Source organism: Hylobates moloch, unplaced genomic scaffold (assembly GCF_009828535.3).
Source record: "Hylobates moloch isolate HMO894 unplaced genomic scaffold, HMol_V3 SCAFFOLD_2, whole genome shotgun sequence".
NCBI classification, from domain to species: Eukaryota; Metazoa; Chordata; class Mammalia; order Primates; family Hylobatidae; genus Hylobates; species Hylobates moloch.
In genome coordinates, this window is record NW_026652277.1 from 152,287,598 (window position 1) to 152,298,665 (window position 11,068).

Below are 11,068 nucleotides of genomic sequence, written 5' to 3' on the forward strand. Positions count from 1 at the left end.
TCAAAATCTTTTCCCTGAATAGCTACTGTGCAAATGGGTCTTTTGTCAGACACCTGATTAACCCAATACACAGCCTTTCCTGCTGGATTAGTATTACCAAAGCCTCCTGTTCTTTTCACTGTGCTGCTTCCTAGTTTTAGGTAAGGTAACAGCAACAACTGAGCAATTCTTCCTCCTGGGGAGGCATACCATGGAGTCGAGGAACTAAGAACTAATTGAATTTCTCCGGTATAATCACAGTCAATTATTCCCGTACGTACAGTGACACCTTTTAAATTTAGACTCGACCTTCCAAGTAATAGATCGACTGTTCCTGTAGGTAAGGGTCCCCTAACTCCCATGTGGACCTTCTTTGGTGGCTCCCCAGGAAGTGTGAACTAAAAGATGAGTTACATAGGTGTTTACAAAACACAACTGGACATTTTCTATTACTTTGTGATAAACCAAAATAAAGTTTAAAATTTCATTTGGAGATTTCAAAGCTGAAATGCTTTCAGCAAATTCTTAGATATTAAGAAAGTATATATTTTCCGTTGTTTATAAAATAATTTGCCTTTTTGATCTAAAAATTTTAATACTTGAATTTAAATAGGTTTTTCTTCTGGAAAAGTTCTTTGGCATTCAAGCAAAATCAATACTTTCAGAGTAGTCACCTGCATCACACTGGAGTGACTGCTTTAATTTCTAAATCATCAATTGGTGTAACCCAGGGATACTGATAGCCTTGAGACATGATTTAGACTTGTCATTACAGTGTGTGGAAATCAGGGCTTTAGGGGGCATCATCTGATCCCATTTCTTTTTACCACAGTGGTTCCTGCTATAATGTCATAGGCTGTTCAATTATGCTGAAAAAACAGCAGTGTAATGAAAGCAGTGAAAAAAAGAAGCAATCAAAAAATCCTTGATCAAAGCTCATATAGTGGACGTTGTAATGCTAACATTACATAACCCAACTTAGCGCAATAAGCACTGATGTCACAACTCGAAGCCCCAGCAGGAACTTCCCTGGGGTAGCTCCACCTGCTCCCCAAATGCAAATTATCTCATAGAAACAAACTAATAATCTGTATATAAGAGCCACAACCATCATTTTCTGCAAGTCTTCCATTGATGTGTCTTCATCTATTTATTCCAATATGTAATGCATAGCAAACTTAGAGATATCCTCTATCCCACTGAGGTGCATAATGCTTAAGACAATGGTTGCCTTTACAAAAAGAGAATAAAGAAATCCACCATCCTTGCCATAAATCTGTGGCCCAAGGATGGAATAACATATTCTCTCCTTGCCTGTCACCCAGTCTCGCTCAGGCTTCACCAAGGGGCTGTGGATCCTACCCTCGTCACTGGAGCAGCTCAGACACCTGCACATGAGAAGCCTGGTGTCCCAGGCCCATGACTGGAGCAAGGGTGCTGATGCCAGCAGCTGCCCCCATGTCAGGCTCCACTGCCCAGGGGACGGCAGCGCCGCCCGAAGGGAAGCTCTGTGGGGATGGCTGGGGGCTGCAGTAGGTGGGGAAGGTGACCAGGCACCATGCCAGGTGAGGCAGCAGCAGCAAGACTGCCACAGCCAGCCATGCACCCTCTGGGAGCACCCATGGGTGCTCAGTCACTCTGGCCTCTCCCACAGTGCCACAGCTTCAGGCACTTTGCAGCCCGCCTGCTCCTGCAGCCCCACATGGGAGCTGGAGGCCATCTCCCTGCGCCTCCTGAGCTCGTGGCTTCAACCCATCAGCAGCAGCGGCCTCGAGGCCCATGGCTGTGAGCTAGCCCCAGGGAGCCCCCGTGGGGGCATGGGATGGTGGCGGCAGGAGGGCCCCTCAGAAAAGGGATGGACTTGTGGTCCCCTCCGCCCTTGCATGCCCAGGAGGGCAGCCTCGGGCCCCCTCGGGACCCCCGCCATTGTCGCTCCAGCAGCACCCCCTGTGCCACCTGCCACCACTCTGTCCCTATGGGCCCTTCCAAAATCTCCTCCAATTATTCCCCATCCATCCAACTCCACAGTCCCCCACTCCAGGAACCATGACAAAACTGTTTCACTGCACCAAACAGTGACAACAAATTCTGAGCACTAACTTTTACTCCCCCACTTCATAACAAGTGCTTTAAAAAACTTAAAGAAGCAGAATGTCTGCTTTCACTTTGTCCCATTGTTACCCTGGTTCTTCCCAGGCTCAGCTTCTTTTAGACATCCTCAGATGTCCTTTGACAATGCATCCTCAGCTTTCATGTGCTCTGGCATTCCTTCACCAGGGTCTTTGTCACCCCACATTGGGCAGCTGGGAATGTTGAGGTGATCAGACCTAACACCAGGTCGTGGGAGCAACGAAGTCCGGCGGAGCCAAAGGAATGAGAAAAAGACAGTTTGAGAGAGAAAGTGGGACCAGGGGGCCATCGCGAGTGTGGAGGATGCGAAGGCCCCTAGCTCTGGGAGCCCACGCTATTTATTGGTGCTCAACAAACAAACAGGTGATGAGGATGTGGGGGTTGATAGGAAACAGTGTATCAAGTGAATGAGAAACATATGGCTGCTTGAGATAATGGGAGTGCTAGAAGCAAAGAGCCAGCAAGTATAGCAGACATGCAAGCCCTGCCTCAGCTTCTCTCCCAACACTCAGCTTTTCTCCCAACAAGTGGTTGCCAAGAGCTGGGTGTTGGGGGTAAGTTGACTACAAAAAGGCATGAAAAATCTTTTTGGGGCCAGGTGTGGTGGCTCACACTCCAGCACTTGGGAGGCTGAGGCAGGCAGATCACTTGACATCAGAAATTCAAGACCAGCCTGTCCAACATGGTGAAATCCTGTCTCTAGTAAAAATACAGAAATTAGCCAGGTGTGTTCGCAGGTGCCTGTAGTTACAGCTACTCAGGAGGCTGAGGCAGGAGAATTGCTTGAATCCAGGAGGTGGAGGTTACAGTGAGCTGAGACTGAAGCACTGCACTCCAGCTTGAGCAATAAGAGCAAAACCCCATCTCAAAAAAAAGAAAGAATTTTTTGGATCCAGGAAAATATTCTACATCTTGCTGGGGTGGTAGTCACCTAGCTGCATGCATTCATGAAAACTCAGAACTGTACACAAAAATAGTAAATCACACTGCATGTAAATTATACTTTAATAAAAAAAAATTTAAGGGTCCAGGCTCTGGAATCAGACTGCATTCAAACCTTTGCTTCTCCACATTTTGGCTGTGTGACCACAAGTTATATTGTAACCTTTCTGAGTCTAATTTTCTTGACTTGTAAAACACAGCTAATAACTGCAGAGGGTTGTTGGGAAAATTAAATAAAATAAGGTACGTAACTGTTTACCACGATGCCAGGCCATACAAGTGCACATTAAATGGCAAATATTACTATTTTTATCCTCCCGTTAAAGAGCAAAGAAGTTGTTTAGTGCAGAAGTTTCTAGAAAGAGTTGTGTGAGTTTTTCTTTTAAATAGGAAATAGAAGTTTTTAGACAGCTTGTTAAGAACACTAGAGTCTCATAAAAAGAGGTCGTCTATTTTACTTTCTGGGTAAAATTTTATTCCCCCACAAAAATTCTTTTCAATTATTTCTCTAAAATATTGAAGATCAGCTCCAGAAGTCATTTGCTCATGTTTTTTGAGAGAATAATGGCCATATTGGGTAAGTTTGAGTCCTTGGAAAATAAACAGAAGAAAATGTGAATAAATAGATAAATAACCCTTCCGAATCTACACCCCAGTACTAGTTCCTGAAATATTAATTATACATTCATTCAACCAAAGAGCACCTCTATGTGCCTAATACTGACTGATTGCCCTAGGTGTTGAAGATTCAGCAGTCACCCAAGTAGGCAAAAAGTCCTTATCCATGGGGAGCTTTGGAGTTACATTCAATATGATTTTCTTTTCTTTTCTTTTTTTGAGACAAGGTCTTGCTCTGTTGCCCAGGCTGGAGTGCAGTGGCACCATCTCGGCTCACTGCAATCTCCGCCTCCTGGGTTCAAGCAATTTTCTGCCTCAGCCTCCCGAGCAGCTGAGACTACAGACATGCACCACCATGCTTGGCTAATTTTTTTGTATTTTTTGTAGAGACAGGATTTCACAATGTTGGCCAAGCTAGTCTCGAACTCCTGGCCTCAAGTGATCCACCCACCTCAGCCTCCCAAAGTGCTGGGATTACAGGCATGAGCCACTGCACCAGGCCTCAATGAGATTTTCTGAGTAAGCTTCCTAGGTATCCTGTCCACAGAGATTTGAATGAGACCCTTCTAGCCCCTGGACATTTAGAAACAATTATGAAGACATATCCCTCAACTACCTATCTCTTCTATTTAGTCCCACAACGTGTACCATTCTTCATTTTCTCCCTTACAGATCTTAGACCCCCTAAGACTGTGCCTGATAGCCCTCTTTTTAAGTAAATTTTTATCTTAAAATAATTAACAACTCACAGAAAATAGAAACGATAATACAGAGAGTCCAACGTACCCTTCACTCAGCTTCTTCCAATCATAAAATCTTATGTAACTATATATAGTACAGTATCAAAACCAAGAAGTTGGTATTGGTAAAATATTGTTAACTTGACAACTGGTCATATCCAGATTTAAACCCCTACTCCATGCCCATTGATTGAAACTCTCCTCAGCTCCTTGACCTTCCAGTACCTTTCTAGATGAGAAATAGTTTCTCCTCCTGTGGGGACCTGAAGCTGAGGACCCTAAGACTCAGCTGGACTGTTCACACTCCTCCAATCAGGCAGACTCTATTCAAATGCTGTTGTCCTAAATTCCTATTCTCAGTCTGCTGTATCTCTGCCAAAACCTTATGCCAGAATTTTATTTGAAACCACAAGGACACTTATTTTGACCTTACATCTCCTCTGTCCCCACAGGTCATTGTCTGAAATGTAAGCTTCTCATCGGTTTTCCCTACTCTCATCCTCAGATATCTCCATGTGTCCTTTTCACCAATCTAACCTTCCACTCTTTTCCTTTCTTCAACTTTTTTCAACTATACTTTCTGAAATTCCTATTTCACAGTAATTAAACTTTCTTACAGACAGACACACACGTACACACATACACACACACATCCCTAAACACATCTTCACAGAAAGACAATTGTATTCATTTGTTCTTGCATTGCTACAAAGAACTACCTAAGACTGGGTAACTTATAAAGAAAAGAGGTTTAATTGGCTCACAGTTCCCTGGGCTGTACAGGAAACATGGCTGGGGAAGCCTCAGGAAACTTACAGCCATGTTGGAAGGCAAAGGGGAAGCAAGCATGTCTTACATGGCTGGAGCAGGAGGCAGAAAGTAAGTGGGGAGGTGCTACACACTTTTAAACAACCAGATCTCGTGAGAACTCACTCACCATCACGAGATCAGCAAGGGGAAAATCTGCCCCCGTGATCCAATCACATCCCACCAGGCCCCACCTCCAACATTGGGGATTACAATTCAACATGAGATTTGACTGGGGACACAGAGCCAAACCATATCAACAACTTTACCATCTTATCTTCAGTAAAACTAGATTTCTTCACAGTCACCACCTCCCCAGAAAACCTTCTGAAGTGAAGGACGCTAAACCTTCCTCCACATCAGCAAACCCGTTCAAATGACAGTGCCATCAGCCAACTATGAGACTGTGGTGGCGTCAGTATCCTCACAGACCCTCAGGTTTTCTTCCAAATCCTTGTTCCTCTATCCTTGCATGAAGACCCTCATGGCATCTGACTGTTCTGCCTCCTTCCTTCCTGATTGCTGTCCTCTACCAGCTGCTTGACATCCATCATAAACCTTGGTACCTGCTCATAGCACACTTCTCTATCCCATGTCCTGCTATCACAATGATAACACCAGTGACCATTAGTGTCCATGTGAATGACATTTCCAACACTCTAGATTCCCAGGTTCTTGAATTTCTGAGTTCTAGTGGCCTTTACTTTCTCTAAACTCCAGCCTTTTATACCTACTGCCACATCCTAGACTGGGTTATAATCCAGAATCCTCCCACATGTGACACCTTGAGCTCTAATGCCTACTCTCTGAACTTACCTCATATATTTTGAAGTTTTTCACATTCACTAGTGCCTTTAAATCTATTTTTGGTGTTATATGTCTATTTCAAGTCCCCTGATGACTCCATTTTCTCCTAACAATCAATGTCTTCCTAAAGTCACTTCCTTTACTACCTAGTCTGGACCCCATGGTTGATGACTTGAATTCATCACCAACAACCAGGCACTCCCATTCTTATACTGTATGTTCTGTCAAAGTCCCAACACTGCATCACACTCAAAATCTCTGCTTTATTATTCTACAGCTAGAATGCTTACCACTGGCCTTAAGTGAAACCCTCAATGTCATTTGACATATGTGTTTGCTTGCCCATAGTAAATTGCTGCTTTATCTTCCACTCTCTTTCAGACCTTCACCACCATTCTTCTCAGTTCCTCTATCCAGTGTATCTTCACCATTTTCATTTTAATTAGACAGGTTCATGTTTAAGGGATCACTCTGATGTAGCAATGAGGTGAGTGTTGTGATAGCCAGGCTCCAAGATGACTCCAATGATCATAGCCTTTTGATATTCATGCCTTTCCATAGTCTCCTTCCTCCAACAGAACATGCATAACCAATAGAGTATGGTAGATGTGACAAAGGTAACTTTTGGGGCTAGGTTATAAAAGGAATTTCAGCTTCTGCCTTGGCATCTTGGACTGTTTGATCTGGTGCAAGCTAGGCTGCCAGGCCATGAGGGCATTCAAACAATTCTGTAGAGTGGGTTACCAAGGAGGAACTGGGGCCTTCAACTAACAATCCCAACCAGTATGTGAGCCATTTGAGATTCACCTGGGAAGTGGATCCTCCAGTTCCAATCAAAGCTTCAGACAAGTGTGACTCCAGCCAGAATATTGAGTATGACTTCATCAGAGACCCCAAGACAGAACAACAGAGCTTAAGCTTCTCCTGCATTCCTGACCCACAGAAACTATAAGATAGTGTTTATTCATGTTGCTTTAAGATACACAGTCTTAAAATAATTTATAATGCAGACACTCATAATCAACACAGATGGGTTTAAGAGAACAAGACCAGAGGCATGCAGATTGGTAAAGAGGTCATAAAACAGTGCAGGCAAGTGCTGACAAAAGCTTGAATTAGAGCTGTGGGGTTCAGATGGAGAAGAGAGTAAAATCTAACAAATATTCAGGGATATAAATATGCACAAAACTGAGTGGATGTGGGTGTTCTGGGAGCATATAATTATTCTCAGCTTTCTAGCTTTGGTGGCTAGATGCCAAAAATTAAAATAGAATGTGCAGGAGGAAGAGTATGATTGGAAAGAAGGATAATGAGCTCAGAATTGTGACTTTGAATCTGAGGTGCACTGAGGTTCTCCGTGGATATGCCACCGAAGACCTCTACAGTGCCCATTTCATTGGTCCCTTTTCAGCCTTTAGCTTTCTGGAGTGCTCTGCCTCATCTGACACTGTTAATTGCTCATGACATCTGCACATTTTCTGCTTTCTTGGATCAATACTCTTCTGATTCTTCTTGAATGCTCACATTTTCTCCCCAATCTCCCTTACCACTTCTTTCGCGCACCCAAATATTGGTGCTCCACAAGATTCCACCTCAACCTGCTACTCAACTTTCTCCAAAAGCTCTGCATGGTTTCCCAGAATCTAGGATTTGTTTCCTGGGATTCAGCAGAATGAGGTTTTTTGTTTTTTGTTTTTCAAGTGAAAGCAAGTTTATTAAGAAAGTAAAAGAATAAAAGAATGGCTACTCCAGAGGCAGAGCAGAGGCATGAGCTGCTCAACTGAGTATATTTATTTCTTGATGATATGCTAAACAAGGGGTGCATTATTCATGAGTTTTCCAGGAAAGGGGTGGGTATTACTCAGAATCGAGGGTCCCTCCCTTTTTTAGACTACATAGGGCAATTTCCGAATGTTTGCCATAGCATTTGTAAACTGTCATGGCGCTGGTGGGAGTGTCTTTTAACATGCTAATGAATTATAATTAGAATACAATGAGCAGTGAGGATGACCAGAAGTCACTTTCATCACTGTCTTGGTTTTGGTGGATTTTGGCCGGCTTCTTTACCACATCCTGTTTTATTGGCAGGGTCTTTGTGACCTGTATCTCATGCCCACCTCCTATCTCATCCTATAACTAAAAATGCCTAACCTCCTGGGAATGTACCCCAGTAGGTCTCAGTCTTATTTTACCCAGCCGCTATTCAAGATGGAATCACTCTGGGTTGAATGCCTCTGAAATACTCCCCCCTCCCTTTTACAAGGGGATCCTTAATCCTAAGGGTTGTAGAGAGACAAAGATATATCTTTTGTACCTTCTTCAGGTTGAATAAGGGCAATGATACAGCAGAATGAGGTTTTAAAATCAAATAACCTGATATATTGTCTCTTCTTACATCTATATATACAAGTTTCTAACTGACATAGTTATAATCTCCTTCAAATAAGTTATAATATCCTGGCCAGGCGCGGTGGCTCACGCTTATAATCCCAGCACTTTGGGAGGCCGAGGTGGGCGGATCACGAGGTCAGGAGATCGAGACCATGGTGAAACCCCGTCTCTACTAAAAATACAAAAAAATTAGCCGGGCGTGGTGGCGGGTGCCTGTAGTCCCAGCTACTCGGAGAGGCTGAGGCAGGAGAATAGCGTGAACCCGGGAGGCGGAGCTTGCAGTGAGCCGAGATGCCGAGATTGTGCCACTGCACTCCAGCCTGGGCGATAGAGCGAGACTCTGTCTCAAAAAAAAAAAAAAAAAAAAAAAAAAAAAAAAAAAAAAAAAAAAAATTTATAATATCCTGTTATTGTTGTAATGCTGTATATGTATGTGTGTCGTATATTTCTCTACCTATATCAGTAATATTGAGTAACTGTTAGGTTTGGGGGAGTGCATGGCAGTGGACCTCTAAGTCATTAGAATAGTTTGCAAATATTCCTGTTGCCCTTCTGGACATATAGAATTGAACTTCCATGCTTCTTTGTCCTTGAAACTAAAGTATGGCCATTTTCTTGCTTTGGCCAATAAAATGTGAAGAAAAGTGACACACGCAACTTCTGGCATGAAAGCATCAATAGCAACCACACCATTTACCATGTTCTCTTTCCTATACCTTGGTTCTAGGTCCCTGAATGACTACGGGGAGCTGAACTCCCTATGGATGTGCATTAAGTATAAATATGGGAGGGAAATATTCATTAGGTATGGGAGGGAATTATGCAAAGTCATTGGTTGGTTTTTGTTTTTCTTTTGCTATCATATTACTAGGTTATCCTCACTGATACAACTACAATAAAATTCCAAGTAATATAAGAGTATGTCTCCTGAAGTTCTGAGGCCCCTTGTGTCAAAGGAGTAATAGAAAGTTAATGATCTCAAATACCTAAGTTAACTAAGTACTGCTTATGTATCTACGGACCCTCCTAGGTAATACATACTGTGATGGTTAATACTGAGTGACAACTTCATTAGATTGAGGGATACAATGTATTACCCCGGGTGTGTCTGTGTGGGTATTGTCAAAAGAGATTAATATTTGAATCAGTGTGCTGGAGAAGGCTGATCCACCCTTAATCTGGTGAGCACAACCTAATCAGCTGCCAGCAAATATAAAGCAGGCAGAAAAACGTGAAAAAGAGAGATGGGCCTAGCCTCCCAGCCTACATGTTTCTTCCATGCTGGATGCTTCCTGCCCTCAAACATCGGACTCCAGGTTCTTCAGTTTGGGGACTCAGACTGGCTCTCCTTGCTCCTCAGCTTGCAGGCAGCCTATTGTGAGACCTTGTGATCATGTGAGTTAATACTTAATAAACTCCCCTTTATATCCTGTTAGTTCTGTCCCTCTAAGAGAACCCTGACTAACACACATACCAATCCCAGGAGTGGTAACTGAAGACTTCCTCCTCCTGTTTTCACACTTAAAGAAGAGATAATTAGTTGGTTTAAAGTTATTTTTTTCAATTTCAATTTTAAAACTTAGGCCAAGTACACAGAATACTTGAAACCTGTTTGGAACATCCTCTGGGCTCTCAAAAGTACATAGAATTTTAGGAAACCATCTAAATGTGCAAGATTGTTTTTAAGGATATAGTAAAGCATTTAGTTCCTTGGTGGTAGTGGGATCAAGCTATGAAAAAACTATAAGAACCTAATTTTAATACAGTCCTTCTATTATCTCTATGTATTTATTAAATATCATTATTTTATAACAAGTTGCTATTTTGTTTTTTTTAATTGAGACAGAGTCTCTCTTCGTCACCCAGGCTGGAGTGCACAGTCTCAGCTTACTGCAACCTCCGCCTCCTGGGTTGAAGCAATTCTCCTACCTCAGACTCCTGAGTACTGGGACTACAGGCGTGCGCCACCACACCCGGCTCATTTTTGTATTTTTAGTAGAGATGGGGTTTCACCACATTGGCCAGACTGCTCTCGAACTCCTCACCTCAAGTGATCCACCTGTCTCAGCCTCCCAAAGTGCTGGGATTATAGGTGTGAGCCACCGCACTCAGCCGACAAATTGCTATTATTAATTTTTTCTTAATCTAGGTAAACTTTGGATGATATTAACCCAGGAAGATTTGTAGAATATAGGGTAGTTCATGTCAAAATGAGTTTTTCCAAGAGTTTACATATAATATTGCATGTATACCATTTTAAATAAAAATCCTATAAGAGTTTCTCAATTTGTATCATTTCACCACTTCACCATTTTGCTTATTCCCATACAAGGGAATTATGGATGAGGGCAAAAATGATAAATAAGGGATCACTGAAGCAAATGAAATCTTTCCAGAATACTGATGGGATCTTCAGTATGTCCATATCTTTCCTCAAATGGTTACATTAGCTACATTTTCCCAGAAGATTTTGAGAGAATTCTTAGATAGAATTTTGAGCACTCTGAAGAACATATGATATGTGCCTTAGTCAGCTCAGGTGACTATAACAAATTACCACAGACTGGGTAGCTTAAACAACAGACATTAGTTTCTCACGATTATGGAAGCTAGGAAGTCCAAGATCAAGGCGCCAGTGTCGTTGGGTTCTGCTG

General features: G+C 42.6%; 1 pseudogene; it reads right to left on the bottom strand.

Annotated features, from left to right (window-relative positions):
- Positions 1 to 782: 782 nt before the first annotated feature.
- LOC116476944 (protein FAM8A1-like) lies at positions 783 to 4,908 on the bottom strand (annotated as a pseudogene).
- Positions 4,909 to 11,068: the final 6,160 nt, after the last annotated feature.